Below are 23,078 nucleotides of genomic sequence, written 5' to 3' on the forward strand. Positions count from 1 at the left end.
TAAACTACAATGGAATCATTAACAGTTATTCCCATATCTAATAACAACTGTTTATACAGAATTAAATCAGTACATAATAAAGATAGACATGAAAATTCTGCTTCCATTGTGGACATACTTATGTGTTGCTGTCTAATTGACCTCCAACCAATCAGTGCTTTTCCTAATAGTATACCGTACCTGAAGTTGATTTCCTAGTGTTTATGTCTGTTGCAAAACTTGCATCAGCATATGCACTTAAAATCAGATCATCTTTTGGCTCCAAATACAATGCATAGTGCATTGTCCTTTTAAGATACCTTAATATTCGTTTTGTGGCTTGCCAGTGTTGTTCAGTGGGTTCAGCGTTGAATCTTGCCAATTGATTAACGCCATAGGCAATGTCTGGCCTTGACCAATTACTAATATACGATAAACTACCAATTAGTGATTGATAAATAGTCTTATCAAATTTTGGACTTTGAGCATCAGTGTGGCCTGATTCCTGACTCATTGGAGTTTTAGCCGGCTTACAAAGTTCCATTTTGTATGTTTTTAGTAATTGATATATTTTATCCTCTTGAGATATCTTATAGCCACCTTTGGTTTTGTTTATTGTCAATCCAAGATACTGTTTTATTTCTCCTAATTGCTTTAATTTTATCCTCTTACATAATAATGATATTATTTCAGTAGCTTCATTATTAGTTTTTGTAATTAAAGCAATATCATCTGTAAACAACAATAATAATGACACTATTCCATTTTTCTCTCTTTTAAATACACATGGATCAGCTAAACCTGCTTTAAACCCTATATTGTTTAACTCCTTAACAATATATTGGTTCCATTCGTAACCAGATTGTTTTAATCCATAGAGACTCTTTTTGAGTTTCCAACAGTCATTATTATTTTTATCATCCTTGATTCCTATAGGTTTCTTTAAATATATAGTGTGCTGCAATGGTGCATGCAGATAGGCAGTTTCAACATCTAAATGATTTATAATATAATTCTTCTTAGCTGCCCACACTAAAGCTGCTCTCAAGGTTGTTGCTTTTAGACTCGGTGCAAATACTTCATCATAATCATATGCAGTTTGATTAAATCCTTGAGCTACCAACCTAGCCTTATGGGTAACAGTCCCATTTTTACCTATTTTTATTTTAAATATCCATTTACAGCCAATGGACTTTTCTCCTGGAGGTAATTTTACATTTTCATAAACATCCATCTGTTTTAATGAATTTAATTCTTTCTCCATTGCTTTTTGCCAATTTTCTTGTTCCTTTACTGGATACATTTTAAGTTCTTCAACATTAGTTGGAACTTTACTAACTTGGCAAACTACACTTGCTTGGTACCTGTCAGGTGGTCTGGTTTCACGTGTTGATCGTCTAGGTATTACAGGGCTTACAGGTGGACTTTCATGTACTACCTGTTCCTGGTTATCTATTTCTTCCTGTTCACCTATTTCTTCCTCTTCTGGTCCTATGTGCTCTTCCTGTACTTCCTCTTTAATTGTACTCTTCTTATTACTGATATGTGATATTGGTCTTTTGTAGGTTTCTATGATTACTTCCTTATTTGAATCTTGTTCCAGTTTTTCCCATCCTACATGTTCTAGGAATTGTGCACTAGCACTACAGTAAACTCTAGGTGTACCTTTTTCCCAGAATCTGTATAATTTGTGATTAGATTCATAACCTACAAAGAATAACTTTTTAGCCCTATGCTGCCCCTTATGTCTCAGTTGTGTAGGAATATGCACCCATGCTGGTGCTCCAAATGTGTGCATGTAGCTTAGGTCAGGTTTTCTACCATGCCACCGTGTGAATGGTAATTCACCTGTTGTTGAGTTAACAACATTATTCAATATATGATTACCACACATTATTGCTTCTCCCCACAAAGTTTCAGGTAATCCTGAATCCGACAACATAGTACAAGCCATTGCTTGTATTGTTTGGCCTCGTCTTTCTATAAAGGAATTATGTTGTGGCCTATATGGTGCAGACTTTTTATGTTCAACACCTGCCATCTTCAGTCTATTTTGGAATTTATTATTTATAAATTCTGTACCATTATCAGTTACAAGAGTTACTAGTTTCCTTTTAGTTTTTCTTTCAGCAAACTTCAACCAATTAAAGAAATTCTGATACGTTTCCGTTTTACTCTTCATTAAATAACAGAAACCATATCTGGAATAATGATCCATTATACTTAATATATAACGAGCACCTCCCACACTTGGTTTTTTAGGACCTATAATATCAGCAAATACGACCTCTAGAGGTTCCTTTGTCTTAAATCCATTTAATCTATTTGCTGGTATTACCTTGCTTTTTTCTTGACTGCACGCATTGCAGTGCAAATACTGCAAGGCTTCAGTTTTATACCTTCAGACAGTTCAACCGTTTGTTTAAGCATTTTAAAATTTATATGCCCTAAACATCTGTGTAACAAATGTATGCATTCATCATGAGGTTTAACATTATTATAAACTGTGTTAGCTACCTCTAATGAATTATCATTTAACACATACAATTCACCTTTTAAAGTTGCAGTCACTTTTTTACCTTCTTTTTCTATTATGCAGTTTTCTCCCCTAAAGGTAACTACATAACCTAGTTTAACCAAAACTCTAACCGAAAGCAAATTAAACTTAAGTTGTGGTACATATAACATTCTTACATTTTCTTTTATGCAAGAACAATGTGCAATACCTTCACCTTTCGCTTTAATTTTCCATCCATTAGCTAATGATATCTGCTGTGAACTCGTGGACATCTTAACAAATCTTTTCTTATCTTTCGTTATGCAGTGTGATGCTCCACTATCTACAACCCATAAATTATTATTCACAGTTTCGTTGCTATACATGGCTAACTCTAAGCATTTTTCATCCTTTTGATGCCTTTTAGCATTCTGGCTGGCATTGTAGCGTTTTGCTTTCTTGCAGAATCTAGCCAAATGTCCTTTTCCTCCACAATTAAAACATTTTCTAATTGTATAGGCTGTCGTAGATTCTTTATCTTCTTGTGGTTCCCTTCTGAGTTGATCCCTTTCAAGCCTTCTTCTGGCTTCTTCAATTAATCTGCCAGTAATGTCAGTTAATGTGAGGTTATCTTTTGGCAGTACTTCCAGTGAAGTTACATAGTCGTCATAACTCTCATCTAACGAAGACAAAATTATATAAACCTGATGCAGTTCTGTGAAGATAAGTTCTTTTTCATGCAGTTCCTGAAAAATTCTCTTCATTGTGTTTATATGAGTCAGCATGTCTCCATTCTTTTGAAGATGTGTTCTGAACAGTTTCCATGTAAGATTTATATGTGCTCCTACACTGTCTCGAACATAAATCTTCTTTAAATTCTCCCAGCATTTCGCAGCTGTTTCTTCTCCACGAATATGGACAAGCTGCTGGTCACAGAGTGTCAGTCCTATTATACAGAGAGCTTGCTCATTCTTCACTTTATATTCTTGTATTTTCTGGGCATCATCCTCATCCTCCGGATCCCATGCATCTACCTCTGGTGGGTCTTGAATTATACTCCACAAACCTTCTCTGCATAGAAGTAGGCTGCATTTCATAGACCATGAAACATAGTTTGTTCCATCCAGTTTGGATATTAGAGACAAACTTTGTAAATTGACTTGTGCCATCTTTTTCTGGATATTAAACTATAATTAATAAAACACAGCTGTCTGTTTACAGTATTGTGTAACTACACAAACTCTATATAAGCCTGTTATATCCTGGTTAGTCTGACTGTGCAGCTGGGCCCATAACCAGTGTTAGGGATATACACCCTAGCAGAATGTGCACAGCAGTCAGGCAGGCAGGCAAATATGTGAGATAAACGTTGTTGTAGCTTACACTCAGTAAAACAGATACAATGTGCTAGTTAAATAGTTTATTCCAGTAAGATTTATATGCATAGTCAAACAGTCCATATATCATACACTAAGTTCAGTCCGTCCAGGGATTATTCAGTTGCAAAGTCCAATGTCGAAAAAGAGGTCATTAAACTTACAATATCAGTCCAGTAATTTATCCCTTCGCAGTATGAGATAAGAAGAAGTAAAAACTCTTTTCTCCTTTCAGCAACAGTAGATAACACGCAGTTAACAATCCATCGTCAGCAAGGAATCCAGTAAACCAGCAAACAGTTCAGGTTCTCTTGCTCCCTCTTATGGCGATTTACAGCCGCACCCAAAATTACATGCTCTGCATTTAAAGTGACAAACACAATCATAGTCTATATATATTATTTTACCCAAACTAAGTTAGGTAACCTATGTTATTCCTAACAAACACCTACCACAGGTATGCAGAGCCCTCTCTGGGGGCACAGGCACCATCATCCCAGCTCAGCTCCACTGTGCAGGTGCACGCACCTCCCGCCAGCCAGCTAGTTTTCAGGCCTATTCCGTGCATATGCAGGGTCTGGGGATGCATGCACGGGGGTGGGTGCATGGGCGAGGGTGGGAACATGTATGGGGTGTGCCCGTGCTCGGGAAGCAGGGTGCATGTGCATGGCATTTTGGGTATGTTCACATGGTTTTGGCATTCGGTGCCAAAAAGATTCACCATCACTGCTCTACATAGAAATCAATCTCATTTTCAGGCCACTAATTTCTTTAAGAATTGGGTTAAAATAAGTCAAGCGCTACAGACAGCATGTTCTGCAACTTCATTATTTCGTGGTTTTCATGGGATTCTACAAATTAATTATTCTCCAGTTCATTCTACACTGTTCATCTTATTATGAGCAGTATAGAATGAACTGTTCTGTTCGGTTCATTACTGTTCAGTTCATTGATGATTCTTCAGTTCATTCTGTGCTTGTTTATAGGGAGAAAAGTGGTGAATAATAATTGCAGAAATTATTATTACGAATGCCACATCCCTCTAGTTGAAGCATATCCCATAGAATTTAATCTCATTTGCAGTCCACTAACTTCCCTTAATAACTGGGTTAAAATGGACTGGCAAAAGATTGCACTTTCTTCTCAGAGAAAAATACATCTTTTTCTAGATTTGATATGATCTGGATTACAAAAAAAATGCTTGATAAAAGAATTAAAGCTAATATTCTTCCAGAATCTTTTTCTGATCATAACCCAATGACTTTACACGTTAAATTTGGAGCCCAGGCTTTCAAATGAGTTTGTTTTGCAGAGATTGCAGTTTGTTAAAGAATGTAGCAATATTCCTTTTTTTGAGGGGTGGGGTATTTTTTATTTTTTTCCAACTTGAACATATCTTCCCTTAAACAGCGTGTGGTCTGGGTACAAATGTCTCTGTGCTATTACAATCAAAGTTTACAATATTCATTACATTGATAATAATTCTCTAATCTTACAATATTAATAATCAGCATTAGATGTCCATTCATTTCTCCCTCTTAACATATCTTCTAATGAAGTATATAATATATTGAGTATGCTCACCTTAACAATTATATATAATAGTCATCGTATTGTTTACATCTCCATCTTAACATATATTCTTTATTACCCTAATCTCTATTTATTTCTCATTTCTATTTTTATTCTCCAACTATCCATAAAATAATTCCCATCTCATATATAATATTCAGTTTGTTCTTTCACTTTTATAGCAAGTGTTAATCTATTCATTTCTGCACATTCTAATATTTTTCTAATCACATTCTCCTCTGTGGGGATCTTGTTACTTTTCCAGTTTTGTGCAAATATAAATCTAGCAGCAATTAATACATGTATAATTAGATATGCGTTTCCTTTACTGTAAGTTTTGGGTGAAATCCCCAACAAAAATATTTCTGGTTTTAAATCAATATGCTGCACTGTCATCTTTTCCAGCCACATTTGTATTTTTCCCCAATATTTTTGCCTCTATACGTGTCCACCACATATTATAGTATGACCCAGGTATCTGGTGGCATTTCCAATATTTAGTTGATTTGTCTTTAAACATCTTTGCCAACTGTGCCAGTGCTAGGTGCCATCAATAAAACATCTTGTATAAATTTTCTTTGTATGCAGTTGACATTGTCAATTTATAGTTTCTATCCCACAATTTCTGCCATTCTTCTAGTTGCATTGTACAGTCGAAGTTTTTTGCCCATGCTATCATTGTCTCTTTCACTTGTTCATCTTCCAATAGCCAATAGATGATTATACACCATTTTTTATCAACCTTTCTCCTGTCCCTGTTAATATCTTATCTAATTCTGTTGTTCCTTTTTTAAAACCATATAATTTAGCATCTTTCTCATATCTAGAATGTATCTGCGCCTGTGAATACCATGTCATATCAATCCCTTGTTCACTCAATTATTGTTTAGTTTTGAGTTCCCCCTTTTCATTCCATATATCTTTATATCTAACGATATTTCCCATGTTAATAACATTGGATGAATCACTGCTTCCATTGTTGAAAGTTAGACTGGTATCTTCAAATAATGTTGTTCTCTAATTTTCTCCCATACTAACAATAACACATTCCTTATATAATGCCTTTGAAAGTAACCATGTATTCTATTTTCCCATACCATAAGAAGGCATGCCAACCCAGTTGCAAGTCATGTCCTTCTAGATTCAATAGACTTGTATGTCTCAACGCAATCCATTCTTTCATCCATGTTAATGCCGCTGCCTGCAATACAATTCCCAATCAGGTAGTCCAAAGCCTCTTCTGTTTCTTGCATCTTGCAACATTTTAAAGCTAATTCTTGCTTTCCCCCCCTGCCAAATGTATTTTAATATTATTTTATTATGTTCCTCAAAGTATTCCCCCCCCCCCCCCAATTTTATCGGAATTGTTTGAAAGAGATACAGTACTCTCGGCAATATACTCATTTTAATTGTAGCTATCCTTCCTACTAACGATAACTGCAGATTTTTCCATTTTTCCAAATCTGTTTTAATTAGAGATTAAAGTCTTTAGGATTATGGTGGGGAACCTGTGACACATGCGCCATAGGTGGCATGCAGAGCCCCCTCTGTGGGCACACACGCCATCGCCCCAGCTCAACTCCACCGTGCATGTACACACACCAGTGGTGGGATTCAAAATTTTTTACTACTGGTTCTGTGGGCATGGTTTGGTGGGCATGGCAGGGAAAGGATACTGTAAAATCTCCAGACAGAGGTGGTATTTGCCGGTTCTCCGAACTACTCAAAATTTTTGCTGTTTTAATTAAAGATTAAAGTCTTTAGGACCATGGTGGCAAACAGTTGGCATGCAGAGCCCTCTCTGTGGGCACAGGCACCATCCTCCCAGCTCAACTGCACCATGCATGTGCTCACACCTCCCGCCGGTCAGCTGTTTTTCAGGCCTACGCCATGCATGCGTGGGGGTCTGGGGTGCATGCGTGGGGATGGGCACATGTGCAAGGGTGGGCACATGTATGGGGTGGGTGCATGCACGGGGAGTGCCCATGCACGGGGTCAGGATATGTGGATATGTGTGGGATATGTGTGGGACGCACACGCATAGCATTTTGGGTATGTTCACGTGGTTTTGGCATGCGGTCTCAAAAAGGTTCGCCACCAATGCTCTGCATAGAAATCAATCTCATTTTCAGGCCATTAATTTCTTTAAGAATTGGGTTAAAATAAGCCAAGCGCTACAGACAGCATGTTCTGCAACCTCATTATTCCGTGGTTTTCATGGGATTCTACAAATTAATTATTCTCCAGTTCATTCTACACTGTTCATCTTATTATGAGCAGTATAGAATGAACTGTTCTGTTCGGTTCATTCCTGTTCCGTTCAATGATGATTCTTCAGTTCATTCTGTGCTTGTTTATAGGGAGAAAAGAGGTGATTGGGTCCTTATCATGCAGAAATTATTATTACGAATCCCACATCCTTATAGTATTAGTTGAAGCATATCCCACAGAAATCAATTTCATTTGCGGGCCAATAACTTCCCTTAATAACTGGGTTAAAATGGATTGGCAAAAGATTACCCTTTCTTCTCAGAGAAAAATAAATCTTTTTCCAGATATGATATGATTTGGATTACAAAAAAATTGCTTCATAAAAGACTTAGGATACTTGTCTGATCGTAACCCAATGACTTACACGTTAAATGTGGTGCCCAGGCTTTCAAATGTAGTTGAAATGAGTTTGTTTTGCAGAGATTGCAGTTTGTTAAAGAATGTAACAATATTCCTGTTGGGCATCATAGCAGACAAATATAGTAAAAGAAATGTACATGTGTTAACAGAGGTCACAATCGTGTTCGCAAAACATTGGAAGGGCAAGGAGATCCCCATGGAAGAAAAGATAATAACAAAAATTTTAGAATGTGCAGAAATGAATAAACCAACATTTGAAATTAAAGAAAAGGAAGACACTGAAAATTTTGAGGTATGGGATCTGTTCTATTGTTGGTTAAATAAGAGAAACAGGAGTTAGAATCTCAATGAATTACAAGAGAAAGATTAATCTCACTATCAGGGTTATTTATTGTAACTTATTAATTGTGATTAATTGTGATTAGATTTACTAATTAATATGTATTAATGTTATGAGGGAAAAGCACTGTTATTATGAAATTACCATTAGACAATACTACTATTAAACATTATTACTATCATTAAAATGTTGGTTATTACATAATGTAATGGTATTACATAATGAGAGAATGTATGGACCAATGGTTTAAAATTTACTTTGAATTAAAGTTTGAAAGAAATCTTTTATAAAATGATGTACCACTGATAACTGACTCTGGATAGAGTGGCGAAAATGTATAGGATGTCTGGTTGCTGATTGTGCCATATAGAAAAAGAAAAAAAAGCTGCAAAAGTAGAATCCCAACAGGAACATTGAATGTAAGAAGCATGAGCATGGGAACGCTCAACATAGTGAAAGACGAAACAAACTGATAATTGACATTGCAAATTGAGATGGACTGCATACTTCCAACCAGAAGATATCACCACTTATTATTTAGAACTTGAAAAAAAACACAGAACAGCTTTTATAATTAGGAAGACCACCACCCTACCTCAACCACCTACCACCACCCACCATCACCCAAAACTACCCACCACCCACCATCACCCAAGACTAGGCACGCACGCCCCCAACTACCTCAATCCCAACTGCTGCCGGACTTAAATGCAAACTACTCAATGCAAGAAGCCTCGTGAATAAAATACCTGAATTTCTCATCCTCTTAAATATGGCTAACTTCGACATTATATTTGTCTGTGAAACATGGCTCAATGCATCTCTCCCCGACTCCATTACCACAGTAAGAGACTATCATGTTTATCGATCAGATCGTGAAAATCGTCGAGGAGGTGGTGTTGCTATATTCTATAAAAAATCCTTACATCTAAAAAATATCCAAGTTACCCATGAGCTTGCCCTTCCTGAAACCATCATCTGTGAACTATCCTTAAATATCACAATTCGATTCTTACTATGTTACAGAGCACCTGATTATGACATCGAACATGTAAACAAGCTAAATACACTACTAACATGGGCTACATCCTGCCCATACCCTTTTATCTTTCTTGGAGATTTCAATCTACCTCGTATCGACTGGACCCTAAATAATTGTACAACTGAAATCATACACACAACCTTCTACAATGCTATTACAAATCTAGGTCTTGAACAACTAGTAACCAACAACACTAGACTGAACAACTGCCTCGATCTCATCTTCTGCAATAGTTTGAATTTAATTTACGGAATACAAACCAAAGAACCCTTTTCCAGTAGTGACCACAATATGATTGACTTTTGCCTCAACATACGTCCACACAAAAATCACCACAATGATGTCATCCCTAATTGTAACTTCAAAAAAGGCAACTATGATCTTATAGATAACGATCTCTCATCCCTCGATTGGCAATCTCTATTCACTGGATGCAATACTGTTGAAGACCATTACAACATTTTCTTACTTGAAGTCAAAAGAGTCATCAAACTATATGTTCCAACAACAACTCCAAAAACAAAACAAAAAAGCAGATTACCCATATCAATAAGGAAACTTCAATCCAAAAAGAGATCACTCTGGCGGAAAAACAAATCCATCATCCTCCATTTAGAGACAAACAACCTACTCTCCAATAAACAATTTGGTTTCAGAAAAAAACTATCCTGCGTTCTCTTCGCTGATGATGTAAAGCTGTTCAATACCACAGACAATACTACTACCCTACAAAAAGACCTAGACTATGTATCTGAATGGTCTAACATATGGCAACTTCAAATCTCAACAAATAAATGCTCTGTATTACATATTGGTAAAAAAAATCAGAAAATAAAATACAAGCTGAATAGTCAAGATCTTGTTGATGACCCAAGCTCTGTAAAGGACCTGGGAATACTCACCTCTAATGATCTAAGTGCTAGAGCCCACTGCAACTACATAGCCAAAAAGGCATTAAGAGTTGTTAACCTAATCCTACGTTGCTTTTTCTCTGGTAATACCTCACTACTAACCAGAGCATACAAAACATTTACTAGACCAATACTCGAATACAGTTCATCAGTCTGGAATCCTTATTACGTATGTGATATTAGCACAATTGAGAAAGTCCAGAAGTATTTCACAAGAAGAGTTCTCCACTCTTCTGCTCGTTGTAGAATACCTTATGCCACCAGACTAGAAATTCTAAAACTAGAAAACCTTGAATTACGCCGTCTTCGGTCCGACTTAAGCATGGTATATAAAATCATACATTGCAATGTCCTACCTGTCAATGAATACTTCAGCTTTAACCATAACAACACAAGAGCACACAATAGATACAAACTCAAAGTAAACCGCACCAAACTTGATTGCAGGAAATACGACTTCAGCAATAGAGTGGTCAATGTCTGGAATACTCTACCCGACTCTGTAGTCTCTTCCCCTAACCCCAAAAACTTTAACCTTAGACTGTCTACTATTGACCTCACCCCTTTCCTAAGAGGTCTGTAGGGGGCGTGCATAAGCGCACCAACGTGCCTACCGTCCCTGTCCTATTGTTTCTCTTATTCTTTTATTTTTCTTATATGTACCCATTTCATATATTCACAACTATGTATACACTTGTACTTATTATCTTGTAAACAATTGACAAATAAAATAAAATAAATAAATAAATAAATAAATAAATAAATAAATAAATAAATAAAATAAATAAAAGTTTAAGTTACAATTTGTCAAATAATGTCAGTTTTAGTGTTGGCCTGTAAGTTAGTTCTCACTGAAGGAGCACGGTTATCACATGTGGTTTCTTTGGAATTCATGGCTTCTGCTTGAGCAGCAGTTGGAATCTATGGCCAATTGCAATTTTTTCCAAACTGAAAAAGATCAGCCATCTTTTTTATATCTCACTTGCAGCTAAAGGTATGGCCACCAATCTATAATTATTCCTTGATCTTTCAACTCCTGATTAGTTTTTAATTTCTTCTGGTTATCTAATATTTCATTATACCTAACTATTTTGCCTAAATCTAATGTATTGGGGTAGATCAGAGCCTCCATGGTAGATAGCCAGATGGGTATTTTCATATAGTGTTTTTTCCTAATCTTTTTTCCAGATCTTCCGTATCAGTGAATCCCACATTTGATGTCTGTAAAAATATGAATGCTTCTTGCTTCTTTTCCCACAGGAAGGCATGCCACCCCATCTGCAGGTTGTGTCCTTCCTGAGTTAAAATCCCTTTGTTTTTAGGTTTACCCACTCCCTAATCCATACCAATGCTGCAGCATTACAATAAAGTTCCCATTCTGGGAATCTGACGCCACCTCTACTTCTACTATCCTGTAGTGCTGTTAATTTTATTCGAGCCTTCTTGCCTAACCATACACATTTTATAGTGACTTTTTTTAATTCCACAAAAAACAAAAAAAGAAATTGAGGAAATGTTGTTATATACTTTTGAAGCTGAAGATCAACATCTGGAATAATACTGTCTGGAAAATAATACAGATCCCAGGACAGTTACTAGGGCATAATGTGATCATGATGCATCATTTCCTCTTTCTACATCAGTTACCCTCCATGAGCAGTATTCAGATGTAACTTTGCTACAGCTTGAATCCTTGGCATTGTGAAATACGGAATATTCTTCCAGGTGTTGTTTCTTGATCTTATATGTAATCCTATTTTGTTCTGTTCTATCCTATCCTATTCATAAAAAAAGAATGCATTCCTATACTTATTTTCCTGTGACTTATATATATATATATTTATTTTATTTATTTATTTGATTTGCCAATTGTTTACAAGATAATAAGTATAAATGTATACATAGTTGTGAATACATGAAATGGGTACATATAAGAAAAATAAAAGAATAAGAGAAACAATAGGACAGGGACGGTAGGCACGTTGGTGTGCTTATGCACGCCTCCATATACATGCTCTGTGTCTATTAATGTCACTAGTCCATCTAGTACAATACAGGTAGTCCTTGTTAATTTGTTTCAAGTTAAAGTGAAAAAGTGACTTATGACCACACTTAAGACTGTCATAGCATCTCTAAGGTCAAGTGATGAAAAATTGGACATATGGGAACCAGCATATATTTAGGATGGTTGCAGTATCCTGGGGTCATGTGATCACAACTTGTGACTTTCCTAGCCAGCTTCTGACAAGTAAAGTCAATGAGGGGAGCTGGATTCACTTCATGACCATGTGATTCACCTAACTGCAGTGATTCGCTTAACAACTGTGGCAAAATGGCTGTAAATTGGGTGCAAATTATTTAACAACCATCTTGCTTAGCACAGCCCCAATTGTTGTCTTAAGTCAAGGACGACTTGTAATGCTGTTTGGCCAGCGATAGTTCTCCAAGGACTACACCAAGGCTTACCTTTTTTGGCTGGCTTTGCTTGTGTCCAGGGGAGAAAAGATGGCTCAAGGGACCCTGGTCAAAGAAGGTGACTCATCTGGACTCCTTCACCTCTGACAGACTGGAGAAGGGCAGGAAGTTTGTGAGGGAAAAGAACAACAATTTTTTCCTTTTATAGTAAATAAGGCACAAGCAGGTAAGTTTAGGTATTGTAAGAGCCACCAAACCAATCTGGTTTTGCCTGGGGCCATATATAAACACACATATAAATGTGGGGTGAGGAATGTGTAGAATGGGGATGTGAAGAGCAAAGAGGAATAAATTTTTAAAACCCCTTTCTAGTTACTTTAATGGTAATGGTGCCCCATTCCTCCTCTTCTATATTGTGCAGTTTTTTAAATATTTATATTACAGTCATAGACCAGAAGAAATAAAAACACTCCGTAAATATACAATCAAAACTCCTAGTATAAAGTAATAAACAACAGCTTAAATCTATGATAAAATACAGTCTGTCAATTATACATGGTCTAACTACACTAAAATTACAATCCATAAACTCTGTGGCCCACAGTCAGTTTAATACTAAAAGGGAAAGGAATAAGCAGTGCAATGGGTTTGCCACATTTGTTGTATAAAATAGCTATGTTATTAATCCAAATCAATGCATTATTGTCCAATTTTAATTTAATTTTAAATTTTATTTTTTTGAAAATCAGCTGTAGCTTAGGAATGGGTTTTGGAGTGAACAAAATGCCTTGCAAATAATTCATAGTTATTATTAATAATAGTTATTTGCAGAATGCAAATCACTTACGACCATACTGTAAAATTTACATTGTAAACAACCAACCAGTTTCCTCATGGAGGAACTCATTATTGAATCCTAAAACCTGCTAAATGCTGCCTAGAGCTTTTATTCGTTCTATACTGCAATACAGTTAATTGCTTTCCTCTTGTTTCCCAGATTGATTATCTTTCCTGCTAAAGGCTTCTATTAATGTTGGCTGACCTGAGTGCTTCATTTGAACTGAAAAGTCATGTCATAAATGTCTTAGCAGTAGATTAAACAGTAATAGAAAAATGCTAAGCATGCTCAGGTTGATCATTGGTTAATGTGTATTGATTGTTGGAAATCAAGATTCTGTTTTCATTGTATCCATTCTGTTGTTCTTGCTACCAAAGCACACAAAAGTCTTAATTTAATATTACACTGATCAAGATGTATGTGTTCCTTTAAAACCATTCTCTCCAAAAAATAAAGATGGCTATTTTTAGCAGCACCATTTCTCTGCCTCTCTTTCAGAACCATTTCCTTTTTGTTACATTTAGCATAATTGAAGTTGTAGGGGAAAACGTTTGATTTGGATTAATAACACAAATAGATCTTCATTTTGAAAATGTTCAGGGAGCATGAAGGAAGAAACTGATGAAGGTAGATTAAAGATGGACAATGTATTTGGTTTCATGAACAGAATTATACAAAAACCATACCATTAAAAGTACACACACATAAAGAAGTGCCTCCCTGGATTTATTTGTTTTCTATGCACAAAATGAGCATGTTAAGTCATTTTTAATTTGACCACTAGGTGGCTCTATATTCATGTTATTTATTGAACTTATGTCTCCCCGTTACCCCCCCCCCCCCCCCCCCCCCAGTGAAGTAATCACAAATCTGTAAGCATCCATCCCATGCGGGTATCAATCTCTGTAACAAATTGCTAAATTTGTGTGTAATCTAAATCCTGTTGCTTTAAAACCTGCCCAAGGTTACCCAGCTGGCTTTTATGATGAAGTCGGTAGACCAAATTATCTAAATAAATCATAAAAACCTAAAAGAAAGTATTAATGTGATCCTGAAATAAATAAAAGTTAGGTGTAAATCAACAACTAATCTCAATATTCTGACACTAGCCAATAAACCTCATGCAAAGGGATCAAAGACACGCTACACACCATCAAAATAACAATGGTGGAAGCTGCCAGAAGTGCAAGAACCAAAACTTTGTACTTCCCTTAACATCCAAAGTAGTAAAAGAAGAGGAGGAGGAGGAGGAGGAGGAGGAGGAGGAGGAGGAGGAGGAGGAGGAGGAGGAGGAGGAGGAGGAGGGAATACAATTCAGAGAAAATGATGCACAACATACAGTAGCTTTCTTTATTTGATCTTAGTAGAGCTCATTAAGAGTTCCCTGCAGGAAGTTGGAAATAGCTTTTTTCTGTTATTTTCATGGGAATTTCAACTTACTTCTCTGTCCCTTAACTTTCATTTAGGTTCCTTAATCGGCACATTGCTTGCGACTCCTGATACTGACACAGGGAATTTCAAATATGCTGGTCCTTTTTCCAACTGAATGTGGTGCCTTCATACTGTAACTACTAGGGGGAAAAAACTACCACAAAGTCCAGAAATACACATACGAAAATCATTAATTAAACAAACAAGTCCGTGTGCTGCTCAGATCGCATAGACCTATTTTAAGAGTATTCATTACTCTTATAACTCAGAATATTACCAAAGGATGTAGTTTATGAAATTTAAAAATAACTACGCAACAAAGGTCTTTGAACTCATGCAATCATGGGCATTCAGGCTTTTGTAGCCCAGATTTTGGAACACAAGTTACAACTCAGTTGCAGAGTGAAGAAATTGATACTTGTTGATCTTCTGGATGTTGAGTCAATGTTTCTCTCTTCCAATTTTTTGAGTGCCATTTTGTGAATTTTCATGGGTTTATATACCTCCTCCTGCATATATCACATCATATTTTGTTCCTATCTATGGTACCTAGAGTGTAAATAACGAATAGCTAGAATCCACATTTTGGTAAATATTCATTATTGGCATTTTCAGAACTTGGCATTTTCATGACAATTTTCTTTGTTCTTCATCGCAGGTAAAATTTCTCCTAAATCCAAATGAATTCTCCTGGTGTTTTGTCTCTGCTCATGGCATCAAATAACACAACAGTTTATTCATTGTATTTTTTGTCCTTAGTGACATTGGATATTTGAACAATGCAGATTTATTTTTCCCAGCGTATAAGCACCATTAAAGGATCTTTGGTGGGAAAAGGAGTAGAGTATTAACTGAAACATACAGAGACATAATTTGGTATACAGGTAGTCCTCGAATTACAACAGCTCATTTAGTGACCGTTCAAAGTTACAACCGCGCTAAAAAAAGCGACTTGTGACCGTTTTTCACAGTTATGAACTTTTCAGCATCCCCATGGTCACGTGATCAAAATTCGGATGCTTGGCAACTGACCCACATTTATGAGAGTTGCAGCGTCCCAGGGTCATGTGAATCCCCTTTTGAGACCTTCTGATAAGCACAGTCAATGGAGAAGCCAGATTCACTGAACAACCATGTTAATAACTTAACAATTGCAATGATTCACTTAACAACTGTGGCAAAAAAGGTCGTAAAATGGGACAAACTCACTTAACAAATATCTCACTTAGCAATAGAAATTTTGGGCTCAATTGTCGTCGTAAGTCAAGGATTACCTGTAGTGGTTAAGTGTTGGCCTAGAAGCCAGGAGACAATGAGGCAACTTAGGCATGAAAACTCTGTCTCACTCAGTCCAATCCATCTCATATAGTCCTGGGGAAAATAGGAGATGGAGGGAGTATTAGATATGTCAACTGCCTTGATTTATCATAAAAATAATAAATGTGGGATAAAAATAAATAAATATAACAAATATTTCAATCACCTTTTAACACTGAGTAAAGCTAACCTTGAGGAGAAATAATTTTGTGCTGGGTTGTGGTCTTTTAATGTAGATAGCAGATCTGTTTAGGTTATACTATCTGCCTCTGTGTTAGACAATGCCTGTGTCAGATAATAATAATACAGAATAAATGCTACATTTTGCATGAGCCATTTCAAAATGAATCATTAAATCAATTTTGAAGTAGCATTTAATGCAATATTTCCCCATTTTTATTGCAGCTTCTAGTCAAAAGATCCAGCCTACTAATTTAGTATATATAAATAAATGGTTATGTGCTTTTCCTCTTGCAATATGTCTGAAAGATAGCTCAGGAATAATGCTAGGAAGAAAAAAATGTGCTTTCCCTCTTCTCTTGTATCTGATGACATGAACTATATCTTAGTAAAGCTTATACCTTTTTTAAAAAAGTTAGCCTGAAAAAGGCTACCAGATTTTTTCTGATTTATCTACCCTCTTTAATTTTTTTTTTTTTTTTTGGCATTGGACTGACAATAGCTGATTTTGCTTACTTGTTCATATTAAAGAAGCCATAGAACATAAACATTCAATATAAATATAAATATTCAGTACTGGTTTGTTCTGTCCTTAAGTAGAAAAAAAGATTTCCCCTAGACAGCAGACCTAGCAAAGCTTCCAGGATACAGTTGTTGACAATGATTGATACCAGGGTCCCCAAACTTGGCAACTTTAAGACTTGTGGACTTCAACTCCCAGAATTCTGATTTATACTCTTAGGCAGTCTGTCCCTAAAACTAGCTTGCTACTTCCAGGAAGAGCAGGCAAATCTCTTGTGCTGCCTGCATTCCAGTTCTTTTTGCACATGGTGTTGAGAAAGGAGCTCTCTTGTCTTTCACTACAAGCAGCAAAATGTTTTAGCTAACAGTCTGGTGACAACCCTTTTGGCTGCTATTGACTAGAACCTCTTGTGCAGAAGGAGTAACTGTGAGGAAGGCTCTTGTAAGGAAAGGGCAGGAAAGGAGAACTAGGAATATATAGGTTTATTTCTTGAGGCTATTTCTGTGCTTTAAGCCAAGAACAATCCACCAAAGTAATTTACAAACCAAACTATTATGTTATATGAAGTTTGAAATATAAAATAGCAAAATTAAGAATAAGAGCAAACCCAACTGCAGGTGCAAAATAAGTGAAATAATATGACATATTAGAAAGTTAATGGAGAAGTTAGAAAGTTTTAAAGAAGTCTCTTTTAATAAAATAAGTTTCATCATTGATCCATAACACAAAACAATAGAATAATATCTATAACACTTAAAGCACAGAGACCTAACTTTGGGGCTATATGCTGATATTTTACATTTCTGATTCTTTCTTGCCATTTACATGATCAGATTAGAGTAACTAATATCCTCCCTCTGCCCCTAACTCTCTGTAAGTAGATTGAACATCAAAAAAGGTCAAAGCAAGGCCAGGCCAGAACCTGGCAGAAGAGGAAGGTTTAGAAATACAGTAGCATCCCCCACAACACACACACACAATGTTCTCACCGTCTCCCTTGAAATCTCCTAACAAAAGTGATTACTGACATTTTAGTAAATGCATGTGCATCAGTCAGAAAGCAAAACTGTATCTTGCACATGCATTTAATTGTGTGTGTGTGTGTGTAGGGGAGAAGTCCTATACTTTTGTACTGAAACTTGTCCCCCAAAATTTCTAACCATCTGACCATATTAGCAGGGAGGTTTTATTGGCTGCTTGTATTTCCAGCCCTCACAAAGAGTTTGAAGTTGGCTAGTAGTTGTTGTCTTGAAAGACTTCACAATGCTGAGCCAATCCAGAGAATTCCAAGAGATTCCATGAAAGAGACGCTGGAACTCTGTGGGGAAGAAAAAACCAGGGGCTCAGGATGAAACAAGTTGCTGCCAATGAAAGAACAGACCACCCCAAAGCTTGGCAAAACTGCTGGGGGGGGGGAAAGAGTTTTGCTCCCATTTCAAGTAACCTGGCACAGAGCCAGACATGTTAGCTCCCCAAATCAGACAACATCAAGTAGTCAACAAGTCTAGAACAATTTTCTGAAGTGCTGCAAAGATAGGTAGCTGTGCCCCATGCATTATCATTCAGGATCTGAGCTTGCAAAATGTATATCTTCTGATTGAACTGGCTTATCTTCCAGATATGCTGGGACCTCAATTATGATGATGATGAAATTATAGCTACCAGGTATTATCTTTGACCCCCCTGGCCATATTTGTTCTACTTCCATTTTCAGATCTTCATATTTTGTTATTGTCTCCACTTTTTTCTCTTCTCTTCTGCTGTCTCCAAGTATTGCCACATCCACTATCCAGACTGTTTTGTGTGTGTCTATCAACAATTGTTAAGTCTGGGTCTGCTATGTGGCAGGTGCTTGTATGTTTGAATTCAAAGAGCACTTTAGCTTCTCTCTTTTCTATTGCTTACTATTTTATGGTTCCACCAGTTTTTGCTTGTGGGTAAATGGTTTTTCTTGTGAATATTCCAAGGCACCATTGTTGCTGCTTGGTCACTTTTGTTCTTTATAGAAAGTCTGTGCAATCTTCTTGCAGCCGCTAACTATAATATATTCCTTTAATCCCAACTTTTTATTATGTAACTCAAAGCAATGAATGTACCTAATGTTCCTGCCACTTTATTTATCCCATAACAACAACTCTCTGTGTGGGTTGGTCTGAAAAAGAGTGACTGGCCCAAAGTCACCTTATTAACTTTCATGCCTAAGGCAGGTCTAGGCATTTTCTGGTTTCTTAAGCCAGCACTTAAATCACAGTTCCTTCAAAATTATCATACTTTAGTTATGTTTCCTCTTTGAATATTTGTTTATTGTAATCGGATTTGTAGTACATAATACATCGCTGCTATTCCTGATTGTAGGGCGATTCTATGCCTTGTGAGTCTCCCCTAACCTTCCTCCAAATCAAGGAAGATAAAATGTTTTTAGGTTTCACCATGAAATTTGTATATTAGGAAAGTATTGCATCCCAGCTTAAAGTTCTCATTAACCAATAATATTTATCCATAGGCATTCTAGCATGCCATTAGTTTTGCATGCTTATTTCTTCCTTTGACATGCCTAGAGCTTCCTCATTATGCTGACTTCTCTAACAAAACCCGTATTCTTCTCTACTTTTACCACTGCCCTACTATCATCCACATGAATTGGGGAAGCTTATAAATATAGTAACTAAGAACCCACTTTGACTTGATAGCACATAATCAATCAATATAATCAGATAAACAAATTATTCTATACATTGATGTAACACTGTACCTCTTGCTAAAGTATTCTGCTGCATGTTAACTTTGGTCTTCAATCTCGTGCTGTTCAGCCCTTATTAAAATTATTCATACTATTAAAACATAATGGTATTTCAGAAACCTATGCAGAACTCCCTCTCCCCCCCGGAGCAATAAACCTCGTTAGTGACTATATAATATCTTTCCAAACAGAGAAGCTACAATGGATAAAAAGTAATGGTCCTTCAATCAAACTCTGTTTTAGTTGTAGTGGTGCAGTGGGACGGTGGTTAGAATGCAGTACTGCAGGCTAATTTTGCTGACTGCCGGCTGGCAGCAGTTCAAATCTCTCTGGCTTTAAGTGCTCACCGGCTCGAAGTCTAAGTGCTCTTGCTATTGCTAGTCCTATCTTTGTCATTCATCAGTCTCTTGGGCCAGAAATAAATCCAGCAAGAACTGGAGAGAGATGTGAGTAAGGGATTGGGCACCAGCAAAGGACAGATTACACATCTATTCTGCCTTACCACTGCCATAGTGTTAAGCAGAAAACCAACTTATAGTTTGATCCATAGGACTGAATTGATGATATCTATAAGATTTTAATCTTTTTAATCTTTAGAGTTTAATCTAAAAGCTGACTTTGCAAAGGAAGTGGGAAAGCAGGAATTTGGTTAGATATTTGCAGAAGTGGTTCAGCATGCAAGAGAAGTATTTATAGCAACCTAGGCCTTCAAAGTCTACCATGTATGTGCTGTAGAGTGCATTTAAAGGACTGGTGTCCAGATAGGGAAAAATAAAAAGTTGCCAATATACACTGTATAAGTAAGGGGTTGTACATTACTTGCAGTACTCTCTCAGACAACATATTAGCATTCTGAAGAAAATACAAGGAGAAATCCTGAGTTTGCCTGATTGTTAATGTACACTAATCTAAAAGCCATTACATTGCAGCCAATGTGGCAGCTGAAAGAACTGGGTGATCTATTTTCCACTTTTTTTTTTTTTTTTAGCAAACTGCTCAGGTGCTTCCTTTAAGAGCAGTAATGGTAGCTTGTGGCAAAAATCTGTAGACATTGCAGGAGATGAACATGGCAATCCCACTGAGACCTCAGAACATTTGTGTAATTATTGGCACTTCAATTCCCCAGTCCATCAAAAGCACTGATCTGCAACTGTCTTCAAACCTCTGCTAATCTGCAAGATGAGCAAAAGAAGCAAAAATCACGCCTCTGCCCCAGTTACCCTTACTCCCTATAAAAAGTAAATTTAACATACATTCCAGCCCACATATGTAGCACTTGTCTAGCCGAAGGCAAAACAAACTAATAAAGTCCCAGTAGTTCTTACGAGGGAGAACTGAAACAGCTTCAAGCCATTTTGCCTCTGAAAAGATCTGAAGACCAGGAAATGATAAGGGTAATACAGTGGAGGGTTCTTGAAATTCATAGAATCCACATCCACACTGCAACATGCTTTGTTATTTGTAAGTTTACTACAGCTTCAAAGACATTGCAGCTGAGGCCGAAGGTCTTGAACACAGACAGGCAGTATCATGGGATTAGAGAGGTCTCAGGCAGATGTTGAATTGGTACAGCAAATGTTCTCATAGGCAATAGAATCTTCTCTCCAGAGTGGTGAGGCTGACTTCACCGTTTTTACTTCCTCCAGTTTTCAGGTAGAACTGAGTAGGTAGGGGAATCATGTTTACACTTCCTCAGTTGCAAACTACTTTAGCAGACAAGTAGAGTTCCAAAACATTGTGTTTAAGGACTTACTTTATTCGATGTGCTGTTTTTGGTGGGCTGCCCATTTGCAATTGGGGAAAAGAAAGAAAAAAGCTTACAGTATGTTTTGCAAAACTAAGAAAATACTGCAACTATAATTTTCTTTTACTGAAACAGTGAAGAACAGTGGAGAACAGCTTTTCATACAAGGGTTATTTGGTTTAAAAATAGAGCTTGTATTTCTTGCTTTCTTGAAATTCTGGAATATAGTAGACACAAGGAAATATCCGAGATTTAAATCAAATAATCTAAAATCTATGTGGTTGGGCAGATTTCACCCCTTGCATGCCTGCTGTTTACATATAATTAGCAAGGTCATGACAAATACAATGACAGCAGAATAAATGTTTTGGTTAAAATGCATGCAGGGCCATACATGTTTTGAAGAAATGTGACATGAGAAATGTAGCCTGTTGACTAATTTACACTGCTTGTGACTTATATCTACAATTCTTATGTCTATATGAATTATGACCTATTTATATAAAGTTTATGACCTATCAGAAATAGACAGCATGGTGGTGCCTATTGAGTAATATGTTAGGTGCATGAATTTTCCAGATATACTGTCAATAAGGATATTGCACAGCTAGACAAGGTTCAGCTCAGAGGACGTCAGGTACAGTAAAATGAGAAGGGGGATAGGGATGATGGAGCAGCTTCCCTTGGGAAAAGATTGAGACATTTGAGCTTTCTTAGTCTAGAGAAGAGATGTAATGGGTTGTGAAAATAACCTTGGGAGAAAGGAAGTGGAGGAGCCACAACCTGCACAGGGAGAGACAAAGGATATCTCTGCTCACAAGACAGAAGAGGTGCAATGGAAAGGGCCCTCTAGAGTTTTCTGCAAAGTAAAAAATAAATGAGGGGAGAAATACTTTTGTACTTGCAAGGTTTTGTTATTGTAACCTTAAAATAAAGGTAGACTTAATACTTATGGTTTCTGGGTTTTTTTTCTAGACTACTTTAAAGGCCTGACAGGAGGCAACTGAGAGAATATAGGCTTGAAGTGCACACAATTACACATGGTGTGAATAAAGTAGACAAGTTATTTTCCCCTTCCCATTGCCCCAGTGAAACTGATCCTGAATCAGGACAGAGAAAAGGGATTTAAAAAATAATAACATATAATTAAAGTTTGGAATTTGCTCCCCTTGAGATGGGATGGTGGCTGCCAGCTTGGCTGGCTTCAAAGCAGGGGTCAATTTGTGGAAGTCATGGAAACAATGCTATTAAACTTGATGGCAGTGAAGAACATCTGCTGGAAGATCTACTAGATTTCCTTGTGCAGTTGGCTGGACACTTTGGAAACAGATTCCTTGACTAAATGGGCCAGAAGACTGATCAGATTACTGCTTATGTGTTTATTCCATGTTATGATGGAAATCATGGAGAAACTATTTTTTTTTTGCTCTCGGAACCCTACCCATTTTCAAATTTTTTGAAAAAAAAAAAAAAAGATCAGAATCCAAGTCATTTTCACCAATCAAGAGAGATTTTAATGCAAGATTCCAGGCAAGCTTCTTT

The sequence above is a fragment of the Notechis scutatus genome, chromosome 1 (genome assembly GCF_049901735.1).
Source record: "Notechis scutatus isolate UNSWTSFEM ecotype Mainland chromosome 1, rNotScu1.2, whole genome shotgun sequence".
Lineage (NCBI taxonomy): Eukaryota > Metazoa > Chordata > Lepidosauria > Squamata > Elapidae > Notechis > Notechis scutatus.